Source organism: Schistocerca piceifrons, chromosome 3 (genome assembly GCF_021461385.2).
Source record: "Schistocerca piceifrons isolate TAMUIC-IGC-003096 chromosome 3, iqSchPice1.1, whole genome shotgun sequence".
Classification (NCBI taxonomy): domain Eukaryota; kingdom Metazoa; phylum Arthropoda; class Insecta; order Orthoptera; family Acrididae; genus Schistocerca; species Schistocerca piceifrons.
The window spans coordinates 880,443,777-880,465,169 of record NC_060140.1 but is presented as its reverse complement, the minus strand read 5'-3'; the positions used below and the strand labels follow the sequence as shown (position 1 = coordinate 880,465,169).

General features: G+C 42.7%; 1 protein-coding gene across 2 annotated transcripts in view; it reads left to right on the top strand.

Annotated features, from left to right (window-relative positions):
• Positions 1-21,393, top strand: part of LOC124788244 (zinc finger protein jing) — a 214,550-nt gene that overhangs the window by 69,909 nt on the left and 123,248 nt on the right. Inside the window, exon 1 of one of the 2 annotated variants that reach the window (XM_047255430.1) lies at positions 13,742-13,971. The exons of the other annotated variant lie outside the window; for it this stretch is intronic. The gene's annotated coding sequence lies outside the window, so the exon portion shown is untranslated. Of the gene's footprint in view, positions 1-13,741; positions 13,972-21,393 lie in introns of those variants that run through there. 2 annotated transcript variants of the gene reach the window in all.

Sequence of the window (21,393 nt, the reverse complement as noted above, 5' to 3'; positions counted from 1 at the left end):
CATGGGAAGAATGCCTTCTGGTGCGCGTCTTTGTGAGCTGTTGTTTGTCTTAATTTTCTCTGTGTAATGCTCTCGTGGAACTAGTTGTGACTGATCGACTGGTAACAGGCACGCACTTACGTGAATAAAGTCATGGAAACACTCGTGGCGGTAAGAGTGCCAACATTCAGTGCTTAACGTCAGTAGCGAAGAGTTGCAATATAGATAAATTCTTGCTAGCCACTGCTAACAACTCTGTTAAGTAAAAATAAAACCACTATCGCTTTCGAATCGAAAGTTTGATCTGTGGGCTGCTGCGCTCGTTTACACAGTGCAGACCACGTAAGTGGTGTGGAAGATGTTGATTGCTAGGCTCACAGTTTGAACAACGACGCGGTGGACAAGGAGCAGAAGGGCTGGCGGTGACGGTGCACGCGTAGCGCACGTGTGCCCGCGGCGTTGCCGGCGGCAGGCCGGGGAAGGCGAGGCAACGTGGCCGCCACCCGCCACCGGGGGCAATGGGGACAGCCAGCTAGCTGCTGGGGCTGCCGCCACCACCACCCGGCTTCCAATGACCTACTTTGTCAGTGAGACTCCAGTACTGTCTTGTAAAAAAAAAATTACCTAGCACCCAGCCCTTAACTGTGCGCATGTCTGGAAGCTGCTGGGCTCAGAGACTTCAAAAAATGAAATGTGTTTAATGTATCAAAGCTAGCTTACTACGTATCGTAATAAACAGCGCGCCTTCAACGTCAACTCCTGGAGAATGGCCGCTTCTTGACCGCTCCTTGCATTACGCTCTTCTGCTGTATGCAGTCAGGATGCTTCTGCGGTTTCGTAACAGTTTCTTCCATGATACATTTGTTTGGTTTACTATCTGCCCTGGTAATTAAAATACCTTACTTCAACCCTTAGTTTTTGAATGCTTTTCAGTCAGTATACAATTGCTTCCAAAACATACCTGTGATCCATACTGGAATACTATTGGTGTGTGTGGGATCACATGAGTACTAAAACAAATCAGCATAAATTTCGATTATGCGGTAAGTTGCACAAACCTGAAGGCTATAAATTCAACTAAATACTTAGGGATTACAATTACAAATAACCTAAATTTGAATGATCACGTAGATAATATTGTGGGTAGAGCAAACCAAAGACTGCGATTCATTGGCAGAACACTTAGAAGGTGCAACAGGTCTACCAAAGAGACTGCTTACACCACGCTTGTCCGCCCTATTCTGGAGTACTGCTGTGCGGTGTGGGATCCGCATCAGCTGGGACTGACGGATGACATCGAAAAAGCTTGTTTTGAATTATCGCGAAATAGGGGAGACAGTGTCGCAGACATGATCCGTGAATTGGAGTCGCAAAAACAAAGGCGTTTTTCGTTGCGACGGGATCTTCTCATGAAATTTCAATCGCCAGTTTTCTCCTCTGATTGTGAAAACATTCTGTTGGTACCCACCTACATACGGAGAAATGATCATCACGATCAAATAAGAGAAATGAGGGCTCGCACGGAAAAATTTAAGTGCTCGTTTTTCCCGCGTGCCGTTAGAGAGTGGGACGGCAGAGAGACAGCATGAAGGTGGTTCATTGAACCCCCTGCCAGGCACTTTATTGTGAATAGCAGAGTAATCACGTAGATGTACATGTATTCGAAACAGCACGAATGATCACTACCTCATTGGACTCTCGGTAGAGCGTCTCGGAAATACAGAGAAAGCTGAATTAGCAGACGTCTTGAAGGATGTAAACATACTGCGGAAGCCTTCGTATAAACTTAAAAGAACCAGTATTCCACGACAAATCTAACAATAAAGGACGTCGTCCTCCTCCTACCCGCTTACTTATCGTTTGCGTATGGACAGCAACTTAAGTATTATACCAATTACAGTACGCACGTAGGCATTTAAATTTTCATTATTTTCTTTGTAAGGCTTCATGCAGGAAAATAGTTCAGCGAAGAAATTTTTGGGGTTCAAATGGTTAACTATAAAGATTTGACCGTTAGATGTGTGGTTGTGATTCTTTCTTCTCCGGTTAGTACAGCATTGTTGCTCGCAAGTATAAATAAATACTACATGGGCACTAAGAATCGTCAACTTTTTAGATATAATCACCTAGTGACTTTTTTGCGTATTTTTATTCATTGTTCAACTGCAGGATATTATTTTTGTTTAACCCGTTGCACATAAGCAAGTAATGAGTGTCAGATATAAAGATTATAAGCGGAATATTTTGTAGTAATCGTCTGGTCAGTTGTGAATACACAGACGCAACCTCCCATTACGTTTATTCACAAACGGAATGCACTGAAAATGTGTGAGAGTTCCTGAGGGACCAAACCGCTGAGGTCATCTGTCCCTACACTTACACACTACTTTAACTTATGCTAAGAACACACACACACACACACACACACACACACACACACACACACAGGGGCCGCTCAATCCGTGACCAGGCGCCTCAAACCGCGCGACCACTCCGCGCTGCAAGAAATGTACTGCGAAACCGTTAGTTTGAAAGAAACCGTGACATCCATAACGTTCTTGCTAGGGGGGGGGGGGGGGGCGGCGGGCGGGGAGTCTAGTTTAGCTGATACGTAATAGTACATCGTGGATTCTGTCTGTAGCGCACACAAATAATGGGAGGACAGGAAAATGCTGACCACCGCTCACAGTCTGTCAGTAAAAGGTAAATCTAGTCATGCTATTTACAAAAATTTATACGCGAAGTAAGTTGGTTTCTTGAAGAGCAGTGGGTACTAAAAGTAGATGGAATTCGCCCAGTTCAGGTATGGTACGAATTGTCTTTCCCGAGTTCTTTGACCCTAAAAGATCCATAACAGCAACACGTCCAGTACAAAATTGCTTTATCCATCGCAGTAGTCATGGCAATTTCCCAGACTACAGCAAGAATATAGCGCTCCAAGTTAGTGTTAGATTTTTAACGTATCTCAAAAGATAAATTATAAAAATACGTCAGGCGGCGTAATGTTTTGGATCATAAACATAGCGCGAAAATTTTGCTTTTCTGTGTATAAAATTAGCTGCAAGCTGGCCAAAGAACGTGATATGATGTATGCTGAGAAAAACGGCAACAGAAAAAGCGCAGTAAGTATGGCACAAACACACAACAATGCTTAAAACATGCTGTAACGTACAATAAATAAGATTTAAAGAACTCGCTGATGATGGAGACATTTGTCGCTGAAACTAGTTTGAGGGTATAAGTAAACAACAAGAAAGTGTTCTGGATCGAGGCGGACTCACAACTCCCATATTGTTGTTTTTCTATGGTAACAGGAACCAAATGGAAGAGTTCCAAGATAAAGTTATTATTACGTCAGATGATACAAATTTCGCGCGTTTTAGCAGCACAATCGCCTGTGACCTCATTGGAAGGAAACTTAGTTCAGCCCGGCTGTATTTTTATGGTATAAGGAATGTATATAACTTTGCCAACGGCAGTAGCCGGTCGATACATGAATAATTACGGGAAAGCTAGCCAGCGACACCGCAGAAGTTGGCGATTTATTATTTTCGAATCGCATCCTGACTGTACTCTGATTTTAATGAACTTGGATGGCAACGCACCGCTAAAATGCCTATATGTGGTAAAGAATGTCAGACGTCTTGCTAACTTGCCCTCTGTCGGAACAGTCTATATATTCCCTGTTCTTTTACTAACTTTCCGCAGACTATTACCAGCAGCGCTTGGAACCTTACATACCGATGCTTCCGTGAAGTTTCGCCAAGACATAGCAAGTGTTTAAGAATTACACGACTTCGACCCCGTGAATATTTCTTTCGTCCGCGCTTACTAAGACAAAGAAGTTTATTGTTAATATTAACAGCTATTCACCCAAATTGTTACTTGAGTGCTGTTTGTCTTTGAAGCAAAAATAGGTGTTACTCGTCGTTAGCAACTGTATTTTAGTTTTTTTATTTAATCAAAATTGTTTCACCTGGTTGTTTGCATACCTTCAGTGCGCACGCTGACAAGAAGAGAGACAACTCAAAAAGGTAATACTTGAGAAAAAGAAGCTTCCTTTAAATGTCAACTAAGTATTTTTGACAGTAAGTTCAGTTGGTACTGCATACAGCAGTAATAGGAACATGTGTTACGCTCTGGTAGAATGTGAGGTGTTATCAGCTAATTATTATTTCTTCGAATTGTGACTTTTTGCTTTTCTAAATCTTTTTGTTATGACCCACAGTAATACCTTTGTCACTTTTCCACCCCAAATTGTATATATAAAGTCTATCAGGCAACATTACTACTGAAGTTAAAATAAAAAATTAAAAACGTGTTGACATTGTTTTTACTTAAGTACCAACGTATAATTATAATTTATGGGAATTAATATAATTAATAAGGGAGATCAATCAGTTAGGAGAAATTTGGAACGCAGTTTACAAAAATGTAGAAGCAGTGTGTGTGTGTGTGTGTGTGTGTGTGTGTGTGTGTGTGTGTGTGGTTTTGTTTGTTTGTAAGCTGTAACGCACGAAATTTCGAAATGTTTACGACAGCTGTAGTAGTTATAACAGTGTTTTTCCATATCATGCATGCATGCATGCATGTCTGAAGGACACGGTAATGTAAGATGTAGACACTGTAAACACAGACACTGTAATAATCAAATCGGAATGTGCCGCTCCTCTTGAATAACCCATGCACACCTGCCAGCAGCAACGCTGAAGCGACACCGTTTTTGTCGTGGGGGGATCATGAAGTAGCCTACAACAGAGCTGGCATAACTGTCTGGAGTGGACAAATTGCGAGACAAAGGTGTCTGAGGCTTTTCGTGCACATTGGGGCACTTCACACCTATTTTTCAGTGGCGTTAAGTAAATATGCCGTTTATTGACTTCTCACTTTTCTTGCCGAGGTGCTAGTGATCTACAAAGCAGATAAAAGTAAGAGTTTTCTTAACGATAAATATTTTAGTTTTGAGCCGCGTCTCCTGTGTTACATATATGTGGTAGGAGACATGAGTTCTAAAATATGAATTTCGAGTTAGCTCAAAAGTGATGTAACGAAACAGTATGTATCTCACAACAAACTCTTAGACCCCTGAAGGCGCATAAATAAAGTAGGTGAAACATGTTTTGTTAAATAAAAAACATAAAAATTCTATGACAAAAGTCGACCAACAGTTATTCTCATCTAAAGTATATTAACAAAATTAGTTTCGCCGTAGTTATACGTTTCAGAATTCTAATTAATGTAGGTTGCATGTCTACACCCACGGCCACCCGTGAGAGGAACAGAAGTGGCTGTGGTGCAGTGAACGAATGACGAATGCCGGGCAGCGGTGTGAAAGCGGCGGGAACCGTTTTGGCGGTCAGCTGTTGAGTGGAGTGCGGCCTTGCGGCCGACATTGGCACCGTTCGCGGCTCCCTGGCCGCCCTCATGCCAAATGGGACGGACGGCGCACAGCCAGCAGGAGCAAGGAAAACTACCTGTCTCCAGTTTACCAATAGTAATATTAAACGAATAATAAAACCAAGTAGCTGTCATTAATATTAGGTAACTTCACTATTTAAAGTGTATTTGTTTTGTTTCCAAATATACATGTAACAAATGAAATTCCGATAAACGACAAATACAGTCCCTAGCTAAACCTAAACAATGGCTTGTAAATTTCTGAGCAACACTATAAGACAATATTTCCTTTTATAATCTTTAGCAATTCAGCGCTACAGTGTAGTTAAGATGAATAAATTTTCCTTCAAAATGTTCGACATATCATTCCTTGTTTAAGGTGCTGTCAACGAAAGTAATCTCTCACACATTAGATGACTAAATGCAGCAGTTGTCTTGTGACAGCCAGAGCGAGAGCACCAGCAGCAGCGAGTACTGTTTGTATAAAGCGTTTATTTTGCATTTTGTTTACGACCTTCCACTAAGGAAGGGATTCTATTTGTGTTTATCTGCTCTGCATAGTAACTAACAGTTCTTGATAAAACTTTACGTAGTTTTCGTGTTAGATTTCTTAGTGTTTTCTTGATCGTTTAGAACAGAAAGCGCCCTAAAACCGTCTTTTGTTTGTTTCGCGGCCGTTAGCCACTAGTCACTTGAATCAGCAGTTGTCTTGTGACAGCCAGAGCGAGAGCACCAGCAGCAGCGAGTACTGTTTGTATAAAGCGTTTTTGTACTTATTTGCTGCGCTTAGCTTTTAAATAGTTTTTCTGGGAAAACCTAGCGTAGTTTTCGCGTCTCGTATTTCAGTGAGTGTTTCTTGATTATCAGAGTAGCTCATCAGAAGATTATCTTGGGAATTTGTCACCGTATAGAGTAGGGTAAACATAGTCATGTGTAGGGACTGTGGTTGTTGTGAGCGGACGCAAGGAGAATTGGCCACTCTTCGGGGGCAGGTGGAGGCTTTGTCTGTTAGGCTCATCGAGCTCGAGGCGCAGGCGTCGGCTCGTAGTGGCGTTGGGGCAACTGTGGTGAGACCTATGCCTACTTCGGTGGCCTTGGAATCACATGGAACCCCTGATGTCGCTGCGTCTTCCGGCAGTGAGCATCTTACCGGTCAGCCATCACTCCAGGGTGAATGGCGGACAGTGGTGGGCTCGCGCGTGCCTGGCCGAAAGGCAAAGGTGGGATCTGGCCGCGTGGCAGCTGCCTTACCCCTTTCCAACAGGTACGGGGTGCTTCCTAGTGGTGATGACATCGTTTCCGAGCCACCACAGGATGCCTCGCCTGTTGGGCCAGTGGCCGATTCTCCGGCAAGGTCCCGACAGTCACAGAGGGCGGGCCTATTAGTTATAGGGAGCTCCAACGTTAGGCGGGTTATGGAGCCCCTCAGGAAAATAGCGGGTAGGTCGGGGAAGAATGCCAGTGTGCACTCGGTGTGCTTGCCGGGGGGTCTCGTCCGTAATGTGGAGGAGGCCCTTCCGGCAGCTATTGAACGCATTGGGTGTGACCGGCTGCAGATAGTAGCACATGTCGGAACGAATGACGCCTGCCGCTTGGGTTCTGAGGCCATCCTTGGTTCCTTCCGGCGGCTGGCTGATTTGGTGAAGACAACCAGCATCGCACGCGGAGTGCAAGCTGAGCTTAATATCTGCAGCATAGTGCCCAGAGTCGATCGCGGTCCTCTGGTTTGGAGCCGTGTGGAGGGTCTAAACCAGAGGCTCAGACGACTCTGCGACTATAATGGTTGCAAATTCATCGACCTCCGTTATTGGGTGGAGAACTGTAGGGCCCCCCTAGACAGGTCAGGCGTGCACTACACACCGGAAGCAGCTACTAGGGTAGCAGAGTACGTGTGGCGTGCACACGGGGGTTTTTTAGGTTAGAGGGACCCCCCCTTGGGCGAAACGATAAAATACCTGACGGCTTACCAGAGAGGACATTATCATCGTTGATAAAGAACGTCCGTCCTCAGAGACCAAAAACAGGAAAAGTTAACGTAATATTGGTAAACTGCAGGAGTATCCAGGGCAAGGTTCCTGAATTAGTATCTCTTATTGAAGGAAATAGTGCGCATATAGTATTAGGAACGGAAAGTTGGTTAAAACCGGAAGTGAACAGTAACGAAATTCTAGACACAGAATGGAATATATACCGCAAGGATAGGATAAACGCCAATGGTGGAGGAGTATTTATAGCAGTAAAGAATTCAATAATATCCAGTGAAGTTATTAGCGAATGCGAATGTGAAATAATCTGGGTTAAGTTAAGTATCAAAGGTGGGTCAGATATGATAGTCGGATGCTTCTATAGACCACCTGCATCAGCAACCGTAGTAGTTGAGCGCCTCAGAGAGAACCTGCAGAACGTCGTGAAGAAGTTTCGTGATCATACTATTGTAATAGGGGGAGACTTCAATCTACCAGGTATAGAATGGGATAGTCACACAATCAGAACTGGAGCCAGGGACAGAGACTCTTGTGACATTATCCTGACTGCCTTGTCCGAGAATTACTTCGAGCAGATAGTTAGAGAACCAACTCGTGAAGCTAACGTTTTAGACCTCATAGCAACAAATAGACCGGAACTTTTCGACTCCGTGAATGTAGAAGAGGGTATCAGTGATCATAAGTCAGTGGTTGCATCAATGACTACAAGTGTAATAAGAAATGCCAAGAAAGGAAGGAAAATATATTTGCTTAACAAGAGTGATAGGGCACAAATCGCAGAATATCTGAGTGACCACCATCAAACGTTCATTTCTGAGGAAGAGGATGTGGAACAAAAATGGAAAAAATTCAGAAACATCGTCCAGTACGCCTTAGATAAGTTCGTACCGACTAAGGTCCAAAGCGAGGGGAAAGATCCACCGTGGTATAACAATCATGTACGAAAGGTACTACGGAAACAAAGAAAGCTTCATCATAGGTTTAAGAGTAGTCGAATCATAGCTGATAAGGAAAAGCTGAACGAAGCGAAAAAGAGCGTAAAGAGAGCAATGAGAGAAGCATTCAACGAATTCGAACATAAAACATTGGCAAACAATCTAAACAAGAACCCTAAAAAGTTTTGGTCATATGTAAAATCGGTAAGCGGATCTAAATCCCCTATTCAGTCACTCGTTGACCACGATGGCACCGAAACAGAGGACGACCGAAGAAAGGCAGAAATACTGAATTCAGTGTTCCGAAACTGTTTCACTGCGGAAAATCGTAACACGGTCCCTGACTTCAGCCGTCGCACGGACGCCAAAGTGGAAAATATTGAAATAAACGATATCGGAATTGAAAAACAACTGCTATCACTTAGTAGCGGAAAAGCATCCGGACCAGACGAGATACCCTTAAGATTCTACAGTGATTATGCTAAAGAACTTGCCCCATTTCTATCAGCAATTTATCGTAGATCGCTGGAAGAACGTAAAGTACCTAGCGACTGGAAGAAAGCGCAGGTCGTTCCCATTTTCAAGAAGGGTCATAAATCAGATGCGAATAATTATAGGCCTATTTCGCTTACGTCAATCTGTTGTAGAATAATGGAACATGTTTTGTGTTCTCGTATTATGACGTTCTTAGATAATACAAATCTCCTTCATCATAACCAACATGGATTCCGCAAACAGAGATCATGTGAAACTCAGCTCGCCCTATTTGCCCAAGAAATTCACAGTGCCGTAGACACTGGCGAGCAGATTGATGCCGTATTCCTGGACTTCAGGAAGGCATTTGATACGGTTCCGCACTTACGTTTAGTGAAAAAAATACGAGCTTACGGAATATCGGACCAGGTTTGTGATTGGATTCAGGATTTCCTAGAAGAAAGAACACAACATGTTATTCTTAACGGTTCAAAATCTGCAGATGTAGAGGTAATTTCGGGAGTACCGCAGGGAAGCGTGATAGGACCTTTATTGTTTACAATATACATAAATGACTTAGTTGACAACATCGGTAGCTCCGTGAGGCTATTTGCAGATGACACGGTTGTCTACAAGAAAGTAGCAACATCAGAAGACTCGTACGTACTCCAGGAGGACCTGCAGAGGATTAATGCATGGTGCGACAGCTGGCAGCTTTCCCTAAACGTAGATAAATGTAATATAATGCGCATACATAGGGGCAGAAATCCATTCCAGTACGATTATGCCATAGGTGGTAAATCATTGGATGCGGTAACGACCGTAAAATACTTAGGAGTTACTATCCGGAGCGATCTGAAGTGGAATGATCACATAAAACAAATAGTGGGAAAAGCAGGCGCCAGGTTGAGATTCATAGGAAGAATTCTAAGAAAATGTGACTCATCGACGAAAGAAGTAGCTTACAAAACGCTTGTTCGTCCGATTCTTGAGTATTGCTCATCAGTATGGGACCCTTACCAGGTTGGATTAATAGAAGAGATAGACATGATCCAGCGAAAAGCAGCGCGATTCGTCATGGGGACATTTAGTCAGCGCGAGAGCGTTACGGAGATGCTGAACAAGCTCCAGTGGCGGACACTTCAAGAAAGGCGTTACGCAATACGGAGAGGTTTATTATCGAAATTACGAGAGAGCACATTCCGGGAAGAGATGGGCAACATATTACTACCGCCCACATATATCTCGCGTAATGATCACAACGAAAAGATCCGAGAAATTAGAGCAAATACGGAGACTTACAAGCAGTCGTTCTTCCCACGCACAATTCGTGAATGGAACAGGGAAGGGGGGATCAGATAGTGGTACAATAAGTACCCTCCGCCACACACCGTAAGGTGGCTCGCGGAGTATAGATGTAGATGTAGATATCGGCACACACTCCCAGCCGTGTTTTACAGCAGGCTGCAAATGTCTAGCCTGTCAAATTCGGTAGTCAGTCGGCTTCCGCCACACCTTAGTTCTTCCGTCTGTTGGCAAGACGTTGAAGGTCCTCTTAGCAACAAATATAGGATCATTCCACCACTCATAACCCTTCGCTAATATGGTTCCTTGTGAATTGGAGCCTTTACCTCGATTCAGCTTGTTCACGTACACTTCTTTCTTACCACATTTGGTTGCACACTACTTCTTTAATGAACCTCCTGGCAGTTGATTTAATTGCTTACCATGTTATTACAGCATGGTGGATTACAAATTCAAGTGCTCTTAACCAAGGATTACGCTCAATCTATCATACGATTAATCGCCTTTCTCTTTCAATTAGTTTCCCTGGCTGGCCTTTCCGAAGTGTGTCTTATAAAATTCCTATTCGTACTTACGGCTATACTGACAAAACTAGCGATATCTTCGTGACTGCGACCCTTCCAACTGTGAAAGATAAGCTGTCACTGAAGACGTCAGTTTCCATGCGCCCCTCTAGGACCTCGCACTCACCTTGCGGCAGGACGGAACAAAAACAAGTGAGCGGATACGGAGAAACGAGCCATATCATAACTCTCGAAACACTTATTTATACGAGGTGACGAACGTATTGCTCTTACGTGCTCAAATATTAATTCATTACTTTACGATCCTTCCAAATTACTGTTTTCAAAGATACGTTTATTTACATTTTACAAGGATCCAACGATGCTTAAAAGCTCACTTTCGTCTGATCCGTAGCATTTTTGTGTAACTTTCATACGTAAGCACTCAATTGACATCGAAATTTAATGAATAATAAAAACACTGGACCACGATACGATTCAGGAATTTATTCCAATTTTGAAGTGCAACTGTCGACATTGGTTGCTGCATTAGGGAATGGGGATGAATTCTTAAAACACGTCTTGCTATGCATGGAAACATTTAATTAACGCTTTGTTTTATTATTTAAATCACTAACGAAACGGTTGCAGGCTTTCGAAAAACATAGATTATGATGAGTGAAATCTAAAATTATTGCAAACATTGCCTGGCTAAATATTAATGACAGCCACTGTGCGTATTTGGTGGCCGAAACGTGTTTGCGGTATATATTTTAATAACTAGAAAAAGTAGCAAAAGTTGAAAGAATTGTCAAAGTTGGAACTGTTACGTTTCTGGAACGTTGTTTGGTAAAGCTATTCAGATATACTGAAACTTTTTGGTACATATACCTGCGTCACTGCTTCCTCACAGAGGGCTTCTATTTTTTGGAATTTCCTGTATCTTGGAAATACACACTGCAGGCCGTAAAAATGTTAGAATTATGAGTTACATTTTTTGTGAGACCTATCCGTGATGTTGGCTCAAAAGCTTATTTAAGACTTGGATCTCCAGACATTGTGCAGCAGGTGATTATGCTCAAGTTATTACTTTTGGCGCGTGAAACTGTCTTCGGAACCAATGTTGTCACATAATTAGACTACTAGTATAATAGTTGCTTTACTTAACAAAATTTAAGATAGCGTCAACATCGCCACATTGATAGTGAAATCGAACCAAACTTTCAGTGCAAAGTCTTGCTGTCTTTTGCAATAAAAATCGTGTTAGTTTACTTCGCGTGTGTACTATCAGTACACACCGTAATACGCAGAGAGCTGCAGTGACTGGAATAGGAGTACACCTACAAGACGACGACCAATTCTTTTTAAGAGAATGTGTGATTTTTACGTATTTTCAGTAGCAGGGTGGCAAACAAAGTAAACACTCTCTTAAACGTATTATTTTTTTCCGCCGGCACTGAAAAAACCGAAGCAAAATATTTTTAAGGTAAATGTTTTTGTATTGCTGTATTTTCCTTCCAACGTGGTTAAGTAATTAAAGGAGAAAAACAAAGAACTGTGGTCAGTAGCGGGATCTACAGTCTGTGTTCGTAGGTTTTTTTCCAGCTGTCACTCTCGAGTAACAACCGCCAAATGTCTGTAAAATCTTTCATTTTAGTAATATCTTAATAGAATTACCCAGATTGTGCATAGTGTACTTTTAAGTGCTGCCATTCGATCAGAGAGATACCTTGCTACGTACTCAGTATATTACACAGACAAGCGTTTCCCCACCGTCTCTCCGTGGTAGATATCACATATTAGCTGAAACCTTCAACCAAGTTTGCTACTTGACGAAACCTTTAGGTTTGAAAACAAAATTAAGATTCCTTCTTATAAAATGACGAAATATAAATTAACATTCCATTAGATGGAACGTAAGTCTTTATGGTTTCGTAGAACCAATAAACGGGTCGTTGAGACTGTTGGTACTCCTAATTTCCAACAATCGTTTTTATACAGTGTTCGATGTCTGCCAATGCACATCGTAAGTGATGCTAAAGAAAGTTCATTTGTTTTCTCGCTTATGAATTCATTGCGACTTATGAGTTGATACAGATCGAATCGATAGAACTGAGACATTTTAATACAGGATACAAATTACTGACATTTCGACAAAATAACGTACTTTGTGCTTTAAAAAAAATTGTTTAAACGTATTATCTTCATCGAGTCCAACAGTGTACATAAGCTTGAGTTTTTCTATCTGAATATATTCCTCCATTTGCTGGTACTGAAAATAGTCTTAGAACGGAGACCTTTGCTTGTCTCGTGTAGTTCGTACTACGATTTATTACCGATGACAGCTCGTAACCTTTACGACAGTATGGATTCTAAAAGAAATAAACAGATGTGTAAAAATAGTCTATAAAGCTACCGTTAAATAAGTTTTCAAAACACATCTTCCAGTGTCTTTGAATGTTTGTATTACCAGATTTGTATTATGACAATGAGATTTCTACTTCAGTGGAAACAATTTTAAACTGAGGATTCTTTAGCGATCAGTGGACAAAACACGCAAATGGATTAGGGAACGTCGAAAAAGTCTGAGGGAGGCATTTACCCACCCATAGATGTCAGTTGGTTGAATCATATTCGTGTGGTGAATGTGGTGGTGATCTTGAAGACCTAATAAATACTAATGGCTGACGAAAAATGATAGTAGAGATTATTTACAACGAGAGTAGAAACGAAGCAATAATTTAACCTGTTGGTGTGTAAGGTTGAAGGAAAAACTGTTAAACTGACAAAATCGAAATTGTTTTACGAAGAAGTGACTGAAGAATCCATAAGTAAGAATCCTTTTTGTTTCTGTGGGTAATATCCCTAGGTTGGGACCGCTGATGCTGTGAGACGCACGTTTTGGTTTATTGTAAACTCGCGACAGCGTAGCGCAAAGTAACGGAGCAGGGGCGCCTTCTATACACCGCGCAGCAACCGGAAAGTTCCCAAGGGGTGTGCGAACACAGACAGGGGTGTAGAGGCGCGAAGCAGCTGCGGGCCAGTGCATCCGGTCCGGGTGGTGGTGGTGGTGGTGGTGGTGGAGTGGTTTTTCAGGTCCGGCCCTGGCCGGGCCCGGCCCGCGTGGGAATGCCGAGCGGCGCCAGTGCCCGCTCAGCCGCCGTACGCGTCGCGCCGTCAAGCGACCATGGGCTGAACGTGATCGTAATCGGTACCGCGTGTGTGTGTGTCGTGTGTAAGCTGCCTGCCTGGACGCCGATGATTCGTATGTGCTAAGCGCAGGCGTCCGAGGATGCCTTCCCGTCGATGAACCAGTCTACCTCCGGCCGATGACAAAGATTTCTGCTGTCGTTGCCAGCGCGGAACAATGAAGACGGTCTAGCGGTCGCACCAGTAAGTAGCATTCTACGTGCTCTCGCCCTTTTCGTCATCAGGAATTCTTGTAATCGCCAATAAAATAACACGGGGCAAACGTTATGGAAAAACTGTCTGCCGATTTCTTTGCCCCTCCCCCGGGTTACATCTACAAATACACTAGGCGAAATGCTGCACAATGTGTGGTGGGAGGCGTTTCGTACCGGTATTGCCGAATTCCATTCCCGTGTTACGCAAGAAATAAGACTACTTACTGTGTTATAAAAGCAGCTGCAGCCACTAGTCTAAAGACTTTACTGTTACACGTTTTATTTTTTCATGCCTTTCCCGGTTTCGAACTTTCGTTCATCGTCAGATGGCTGCGTTACAAGATGAACTTATCAGACGTTGGTTGTTTTGTTCGTCGTCGTGCCCTGTGGTGAAAATATACTGACAGATAAACATTCATAAAGGAAGTGAAGATCAACTTTCACGAAATCGGAGTAGAAAAATGGGCGCTATTAGCACTTCGTCAACGAACATTTTTTAGTTCGCGTAAACTCCGTGTTTAACAAATGCAAATGGCTTGTAGAAATGCTATGAAGTAAAGGTATACATCGTTTACATTTGTGTCATAAGCGAGGTGAAGGATATGACTTACATTACATTTTTGCCAGTAGTTGATAGTCGACGCGCAGTAGGATATAATTAAACACGGGTTTCCTTTAAAAAGTCATATAAATTAATAGTTTTTAACTAAATATCCTATGCTTAACATGTTACACAGATAATTTATTAGAAAAGCGAGAGGTATAATTTGTGTTAGCAACTAGCGGAATTTGTTTTCGTATCCTACGAGAGAATGGCTTTTGAAAGATTTCCGGAAAACATGATTTAACTACTTCCGTTTGTTCATTGAGGATGATGTGCGGTCATCATTTGTTTCGAAATTTTTCTATTTCTTCAAGGATGTTCACAAAGCTTCCCTTGTCTGCGTAGTGAAAGATGTGTTGGTTGTTTTCAGTGATTTGTACAGAATGTACATTAGCAATGTAACAAAGGTGGATTTCCTTAAGCTGTTTAGCCGAATCCCATTGAGGTGCTCCATTAATGTTATATCGAAGCTTGTGCCAGCTTGACCAATGTATTTTGGAGAGGAAACACATATTAGTATGCATATAAAAAATTTCTTGGGGGATGGATGGAAGAACCTATATCATGAATAGCTAGATGTCGCAGCTTACTGTTTGTGAAGAAACTGTACGCTTCCTAAACTCTAATTCTCATGATATCATCACGAGATGTAAGACAGTGACAGAAGACAGTTGCATAGTGTACCTGGATTACGAGCTTTTCAAATATACAGAACTGTTTTTCGTGAGAACAACGTGGCCCTAATCCCAAAGCCCGCTTAAGTTCCATGAGCACTTGGGCTGTACGTAGTGGTTCACGTGTGACGCAATCGCTGCGTCCAACGTTGCGCGGGAAATGAATCAGTGGAGGCAAGCAGCGATTCCACGTTAAAACTGTGGCCCGTTCCCTCGACTTCTGGCAGGTGGCATTTCTGTTACAGCCGAGCTCCACATCCCCCCACAAAAGCAGCTATGCTTCGTAAATAAAAAAAAGACTTTGAGGATCAACCTTCTCACCACACAGCCACTACCACCCAATACCAACGTCGAGCATAAAGTGGTCAGGTGATGTACTAGCGTTATTTTCTAACGTTTTGTTTGCGTTCGTGCACAGCTTTCATCGGATGCTATTGACGCACTAGTTTGGAGAGCTAAATAATGCAACGTTTCTCATCGGATGCTATTGACGCACTAATTTGGAGAGCTAAATAATGCAACGTTTCTCTCAGTTATTCGCTTTATAAATTAGAGCCGCCTTTTCTTCAAGCAATGTATTTTATTTGTTCGAGACACATGACGCCTTTACCTTTAAGGCATCTTCAGTGGAATCTGAACTGGTACAGTTTTGTTTTGATATGCGATATTTGCAGATTATAAAGCAGTCGCCTAGTTTTTCACATTAATAAATGCTTACTTTCCCTTATTCAAGTTTTGCGCTGACATTTGCGTTTCCTCGCACCCGGTCAGCATGTATAACAAACACGATACGTGAACTATTTTACGATGTACAAATATCACATATCAAAACTGTAGCTTTCTAGATTCCACTGAAGTTACCTTAATGTAAAATTCGAAACCCTTCTGGAACAAACAAAACACATTCCAGCAAGGAGAAGGCGGTTTTTATTTGCAGAACAAATTTTCTGTTCTTGCTGCGGATTACGGCCACGAAAACAGACATGTCTCTCTGAGTTCTTTGTAAGGTAACTTGCATCTCGTCAGTTCGGCTAAAACCCATAATCCTCTTCAAAGAGTCCGGAGAACGGGCCCCGCTGTTGCCGGCCACCGAAGCCCGCCTCCCCGGCATTGGTTGCCCGCAACGCTGGAATTAGAATTAGCGCTCGCGACATTCTTGGAAAGCTTCGTATAACATGCTTCACACCGACCTGTTGCGGGCCTAGCGGTGAACCTCTGAATGCATTCGATTTCTGCTATTATGCGTACTTCACAAGGACTCCAAACGCTGGAGCAAAACTCTCACGGGGCGCGACGCTTCAGTGACGTCACATAATCACTGGTATTTTGCTATTAAAGTCCGGGTCTTCAGCGGATATATATATCTCTGGAACAACAATAGATATTCAAAAACGGTTTTCACCAGCATTAACGTACGGCAGGGGCTTGGGAAACCAAATACTATGCGAAATTTCAAAACGTAAACAAATACTATTGCGAAGTTGACGCTTCAAATAATGAAGAGCACAGCTGGCGCACGTCCTGAGACTCAAGCGTGCACCTCAGGCTGCCGGTAATCCTCATGTGATTGTCGTACTACGTCAGTGGAGTGTTAATGTATGGTGTGGTATTGCATGACAACACATCATTGGCCCACATTTCATTGATGGCACTCCTAAAGGGGGATAGCTTAGCCCCTTCTTGAGCTGTACACTACTTGAACCGGTGCACTCTTATGTGTCAAATAATGCGGTATCAGAATGATAGATGTCCTGCGCATAATGTTTTATTGTTGCGAAATGACAACTAGAGGTATAATTGGTGGTAAAACACTAGGTTTCACGTTTCTGAACCTCATAAGTTCTTAAACATGTGGCTTGTAAAGGATAGTACTGTGCTCAGAGCAGTGGTTGCCTGCACTGGTGCCTGTATCCTGCCGTAAACATACAAATAACACCACGGCACGCTCTTCCTTCATTGTACAAGTGTCTCCTAATCTGATCTGCTGAACTGCTCTCGAACTGTAACGTAATTCATATACGTTGCCACATTAAAACCTGTTTCCTTGTGGCTTGTTACATTTGCCGTCATCTAGTCGATATGCCGACCTTCAGTAATGAAGAAAAACCAGATATTTAATTTATGGCGAATGTCGCAGAAATGTAACCGCAGCTGTGACACTATATGCTGAACGCTACCCATATCGGCGGTGTCCGTCACGCCGAACCATTGGCAACATCTGCAAGATACTCACGGAGGCCACAAAACGTCGACGTACAACGCCAGCAACTGGCAATGGAACCGAAATTGCTGTTCTGGCTGATGTAGCGCAAAATCATCAGGTGGGTGTACGAGAAATTGCACTAGGTGTAGGAAGAAGCCACAGTAGTGTGCGCAGAATCTTGCATCGGTATCGGTTTCATCCGTTCCATATCTCACTGCACCAACTACTGTATGCAACTTCAGCAGTTGCAAGGTAATCCAGTATTCCTAAGCAATACGTTGTTTACGGACGAGGCTTCATTTACAAGTTATGGTAATGTGAATCTGCAGAACATGCACTACTGTTCCGTGCAAAATCCCCACAGGATTCGCCCAAGTTGCTCATCAACGACAGTGGAGTGTCAATGTTTGGTGCGATATCATTGCTAACTGTATTGTAGGTCCTTATTTTTGCCGTGGAACATTGAATGGACAGCGATATGCATCATTTCTTCAACACACTAGCGCTCCTCGTGGAGGATCTAGGATTGAAATCTTGTTTACCAATGCGGTTCCAACTTAATGGATGTCCAGCACACAGTGCAAAAGTTACCAGAGACGTTCTAGATGCGACATCTCCAAATAGGTGGATGGGGTGGGGAAGTGCCGTGCGATGGCCAGCACGGTCCCCCAGCTTGACGCCAATAGACTTCTTTCTCCGGGCCGCAGTGAGAGACAGTGTATCAAGAACCCCAACGACAGCAGAGGATATGAAACATCGTATTACTGCGGACTGTGCAGCAATATCTGTAGAAACTCTACCATCTGTGCAACACTCTCTCGTTACCCGTCTGCAAACGCCTATTGATGCAAACGGAAAGCACTTCGAACGTATGTTGACGTAACACAGTTTCATTGGTCAAGGTGAGGGTGTATTTTCTATGCTGGATGTAATGCACGACAGCACAGTTTCTGTGGCTGACAGGGCACTAGTAAATGTGTTTAGCAAAGTGAATTTAAGTGTGTTACCTCTAATTGTAACTCTGGTTGTCATTTCGCTAAAATAAATATACATTTACGATTTGAAAAACGTAACTTGGCGTTGGACGTGTTACTTGTTTGTTTTTGTGGATTGTGCATACCTTCACAATGTGAGCCCCTGACAAAGGCAGCATGAGGTGCACGCTCGAGACTCTGGACGCGCGCTAGGTGTGCGCTTCATTTATTTCAAGTGTCAACTTAGCTTCGCTATTTCTCGGGATGTACTTGACGTATTGCGATGCAACCAACGCCATTATTTTTCTCATTGTTCATGCTATTGATTGCATATGAAATTATAAGGTGTGTCCGTTTAAAAATACACCAGTTTGTGTTGAAAATAGCATTTGTTTACGTTTTAAAATTTCGCGTGGTATTTGGTTTCCTAAACCCCTGCCGTACGTCAATGCAGGTGAAAGCCGTTTTTGGATATCTAGTGTTGTTCCAGAGACATTTGAGGTAGCAGAGTTAGGTGAGACATCCTATCTTAGAGACCTTCTTACAAGTGTAATCAAACATATTAAAAACCTTAGAAATTCATTGCAGAGGAAAAATAAGGCTTCCCAAAGGGGGTAATTAGAGAATACAAAATGTATATGAAAAAAATAGTGTCATGACAAATTCGTTAGCGTCTCCAATTCGTAACCGTGGTGTTGTTTTCCTGCTCAACGTCCACATCGTAATACGCTACAGATTAATCTGTCACCACTGCCTTCATTTAGTGCCCATAACTACGTCACATTCAAAACAGATGTGCTGTATCACGAACTTCAGTATACTACCGTAACTAAGTTCATGCACATCATTTGTTTTACAGAGCTACTGTAGTTTCTTCTGGTCAACAAGATACTTTGGCGTCATCTGTCGCTTATACTGTATGTGCTATATCTTCAAAATGGTTTCCTGCAGACCATCAGTGCTTCGTTTTTGTCTTCATTCTCGTATGTATTTGAATCAACGTGTGCCATTTTTCAAGGACAGATGTGCTCTGTTTGATTGCCGATGAAACAATGTTCTGTCATAGAAAATGGCGTTGTAGTGCTGTGAAATCGGTTAGTAAAGTATAAACTCCCTTTAAAATAACTTTGTAATTGACATTTCAACGTGTCGAATGGTAGAGACCAGTCGCCAATGCATAGTTGTTCGTACTTAGGCCTCATATGCTCACTGTTGCGTGCTTTATTGAACCATGCAGAACCTTGGGTGCTTAACTGCACAGCGGCAATACTGCCTCCCGCTCCCCACTTCCCTAAACACACAATGTAATCTGCGCACCACAAAGTTAGTGTAATCGAAGTATTGTTGCTGCATTGTGAAAGATTTTTTCCCTTGCACAATGGAGATCACATCGAGGTGGAATGTTGTTTGATTTGGCCCTTGTTGTCTTTGCTAAGTGTTTCCTATCTGTAATACCAAAGACTACGTTCTTTGACTTCGACTGTGCAATTTGTGAAGGGCGTCCGAACATTTGGTGGTTAGTGAGGTTCAAATTGAACGAGACTTAAGAAAAGGCGTTTGTGTCGAGAGTCTCTTACGAGCGTTGGGACAAGTGGGGTCTTATTAAAACTAGTGAGAGCAACAGCCCATGAAGCTTACCCACAGCTTTTGAATGAGACATTAATAAAAACGTCGTCTCTGGAGGCACTTAATTCCTATTGAAGTACAGCTCTGAGGTTGGTTGGAATGAACGTAGACGGGGATTGCTGCTTCCAGAAACTTTATTAGCAACGCCCAGGGGTGCTTTCGTTAGCTTTCGAAGATATTCCCTCACTATTATCATCTACATAAAAAGGGCTACTCTGCAGTTCACACTTACAGTGGCTGGCAGAGGACACATAAGGACACTGTTAATTTGCAGACTGATCCTCTTCACTAAGCCTCCGAACATGCAGAACATTCTCGTCATGGCGTCTCTGCCGAGAGACATCGCCGATAGCGACACAACGCACTTCTTTAGGGATACAGCTATATGGAAGAAGCTCCCAAAAATCATATTGATCCATCGATTGCAGAACCTTGCATCCCATTTAGTAGTTCCCACATTTTTATATTTCTACACAACACAGTAAGGTCTCACGCATTTCCGGAATTGGAGCTTGCCTCAAAGAGTTTGTCTAGTGCATTAACAGTAGTATTTGTATAACAACAGTGAACAATACCATGGAGTGTCAGAAGACAACTAATTGCAGAGTGACATGGTTCATAAATTTTACAAAAGGTCACGAGTCAAAGATATGGATAGAGCTAACTGTAGTAAGACTACTCGAAGAGCTTGGAAATGGCATATTAATTGTGTGTGGCGCTCTGGAATTACTTCCTCAAAAGCGATCCGACTGGAGAGCTGCACGACGTGTCTACGAGAGATCAAATTGGAGGCGCATTCCCGATGTGCCCTCCTGTGGAGGAATAAGACGTGGTGACGTAGTCAGTAGCGACCTCTCAGCCGTGTGTTAAAATATGTTGACCCTCTCGTCTCTCCATAAAGTATTTCCGTACAGCTGCTGGTTAAAGTTCGATTGATACTCGACGGCAACGGAACGGTCGGTCAAATGGCAGTATGATCACACAAGACCGAACGTCAACATAAAACTGTTTGCTATGAATATCGCACAGTGAAATTTGCGTCGAGGTAAAGTACAGAAAAGGTCCACCGATCCATCTGACCGAACTGCGCAACTTGCACAACAAGCGGAAGAGTCAAGGCCTTTATTTGCTGTACAGATGAATAGTAGTGGAAAACCTCGAACAAGAACTACAAAGCCAAAAATTCTGCAGTCGGAAGTACCGGACTTCATTTTGTTTTCAGACGGACACAAACACTTAAGTTTTTACTTAGAACAAAATCTTCAGAAACTGAAATGCAAAGTAATCAAAACCTAATTATAGACATGAGATTTAAAAATCGTTTCTGTTC